This window comes from Grus americana, chromosome 2 (genome assembly GCF_028858705.1).
Source record: "Grus americana isolate bGruAme1 chromosome 2, bGruAme1.mat, whole genome shotgun sequence".
Lineage (NCBI taxonomy): Eukaryota > Metazoa > Chordata > Aves > Gruiformes > Gruidae > Grus > Grus americana.
The window spans coordinates 94,841,019-94,843,941 of NC_072853.1; the positions used below are offsets into that span (position 1 = coordinate 94,841,019).

General features: G+C 46.2%; 1 protein-coding gene across 13 annotated transcripts in view; it reads left to right on the forward strand.

The window, feature by feature from the left end:
• The window catches only part of RREB1 (ras responsive element binding protein 1), a 126,268-nt gene that overhangs the window by 119,653 nt on the left and 3,692 nt on the right, over positions 1-2,923 (forward strand). The gene's annotated exons all lie outside the window — the stretch shown is intronic.

Below are 2,923 nucleotides of genomic sequence, written 5' to 3' on the forward strand. Positions count from 1 at the left end.
ACTGTTTTTCCCCGTGCCTGCTTGCAGAGTTTAGAGGTGAGGGCAAGTATGGAGATCCCCGGGCAGTTACTCAGTTCAGCTTCTGACTCCCTTCTTGTCATGTTTACGTGGCTCTACCTCTTCCCAGTGTTTTGATGAGCAGTGGAGAATCCTGGCAGTATATGATAAGACTTCATCTCTGAGTGAAAGTTTAGAGAGAGAGAGTCTGGTTTCGTGTGATTATCTAAGCCTGGTAGTGGTAATGTGCTGGTGATCTGCATGACCTGCTGCTTGAGTGACAGGCGAAGCCACAGTGGGCATCCTGCTCTTCATTCAGGCTTGGGCAGGGAAGGTGGAACATGGGTAGCAAAACACTCGTCCGATGACTTGACTTGGCAGCTAAAACTCGTGGGATTGCTTTATGCGATAGTTTGCAGCGGTGCCTTGTAAATGAGATGAAGCCGTCAACCAGCTCGAAGGTGAATTAATCATTCATCCTTATTAATGCATCCTTATTAATGATGCATTTTACCTGTCAGCAACCTGTTCTGATGTGGGAAAACTGGTGCAGTTTGACATTTTGTATCTTTTGAAGGTGCTCTCTGCTGAAGACAAGATCTTTGTGATTAACAAAATATTTGTGTTGTAATTGACAGTGATGTTTAGTAAACTACGCCAAAGACCTAGTGCCTTAACCAGACTTTTACCCTTCTGAATCACAAATACTGACTTCTTGAGTGCTTCTGGCATTGAGCCACAAGTGAAACAGGGGACAGGTCCCATTCTTGTGCCTGTTTTCATACTAATTCAGAAGTCAGGAAGATTTTAGTATCTAAAGTACTGAGCTTTACCCCCAAGTGATACACTGCCGTGTGCCCGTGAAGATTCCCATATCGTGTGTTTTAAATGTTTTCATTGCCTGCTGAGATATATGGACCTTGTCGGCGTGGGGTTTTTTTCCCTTTGTTTCTCTTTTTTATTTGACACTGAAGGATGTTTTAGCATAGAATAGGTGTTGAGTAGGAACCTGGGACAGTGCTTTCTTCAGATGTAGTAAGTGTAAATACCACCTATCTCAACTGTTAGATCAATGCATTTTCAATTGAGGATTTTGCCTCAGTGCTGTGTGTTCACTGTCCGCATCCCTCTCTCCTTCCCACTCGTTCAGATATATTGGCAGTATGCTGTCAGGTTGTAACATTGCTTATACTTTGGTTTTAATGCGTGGGGTTTTTTAAAGATAACTATACGGTTTGGGAATGTCTTTACTCAGAAGAGGAAAGTTTGGGATACGCTGAAGTGCTTAACAAACCTCTGCCCACCTGCCAAACAGCCATTAGGCTGGAAATGTTTCCTTCTCCCCATGTGGGCTGCTTCCCAGTAAGTAGCTGTGGGGTGCTCTGGTGCCGCCTGCCCATGCACGGGGTGAGCCGCGGCAACGCGCCGGCCACGGCCACGTGCCGGATGGGCAAAGACTGTCGGCCAAAAATGCTCCTGGCATAGGGCTGGAGCCGTGCCCTCCCTTGATAGCAGATGGCTGAGCAGGCCACCATTGAGAAACGTTTCCAAGAAGCATCATGCTTCCCAGGGACAGCAGGATGACCTGCTTGCACATTTCAGCCAGCCACCTCAAGTTTGTAATTGGTTTTCTTTTAATGATCCCAAGCATTATTACAAGTGAGAAATGAGCCGCAAGCGTCTTGTTCTGTATGCTCGTTGGCATAAGATAGTGTCTTGATGGAGTCGTAGTACTGAAAAATCTTTAATAGGTGCAGTCAGAAACAGAGAATGAAGCGTTCAGGGTGGGACCTTCAGTTCTTCAGGGCCGGCAGCACCTTGGGGCACTGTGCCTGGTTGGGACTTTGGGGGAATTTTGGCTGTGGGGCTGTGGTTGCTTTGTTTTCCGATGACCTCATGCTTAGTAAAGTATTCAAGCATTTCAGGTGCAAAAAGCAGGTCTGAGATGGAAGCAGACTACCTGTTGGTTACAGCAGAGGATGCCTGCAACTGCTCTGCGACTTAAGATTGCATAATGAGGAAAAATTTTGTCCTCTGAGTAGCATTTCTGGAATGGGCGTGAAGATGTTTTTCAGGGGCTTTCACATGTCACTCCTATCCTAAAGCACCAGTGGGCTGAGGAACACCAGCAGCTCTGTAAATAACATCCTGAAGCAGGCATTTTTCACTCAGTCTGTAAATTTTGATCACCTCTAACAGACACCTGCCATGTCCCATGAATGCCACACAAGTCTAGGTCCTTTAGCTGCTCTGTTTCCATTTTGAAATGTGGTGACGCTGTCTTCTGCTTCACAAAAAGAGGAGGGGTGCTTGTAGCAAGGATAATTCCTGACAGCTTCTCATCAACTTCAGTGTGTTTTCCATGCTTGCCCATCTGTCAGCATCTAAGATAGGGGGAGATGTTTTCTCATGTGCTTTTCGGTTCAGTTTTTAAGCACTGTTGACCACAGCAGATACCTGGGCAGTATCCTCATCCTTCCACCTCAAGTCCTCTCTCTCCACATGTGCCAGGGGCCGACCTGCAGCAGGGAGCCCCCATGGTGGGCTGATTTCACAAAGGCTTTTGAGCTCCAGAGGGCAACCGCAAACTTCTTCCAGAAAAGTTGCTAAATTAGATGGGATGCTAACAAGCACCTGGGGCTTATGGTCTTCCTCCCTCCTTAGTGCATGGCCATACCAAGCCTGTAGAAATCTCAAGACACTTAGTTTTAGTTTTTCATTTGTGCCCCAGGGGATTTATCTGTATTCCTGCTTGCATGCCATCAGCTAGTTTGCTAGTACAGAAGCAAAGCATCTGCATAAATGCGACATAGTGTTTGATACAGGTACTGAATTTGCAAAGTGTAGAGCATCCTATGCTGCCTGAAAGAAGAGGGAGGTGTGTTCGTGACCTTACAACTGACTTTGTATTTTAATTCTCTTCTAG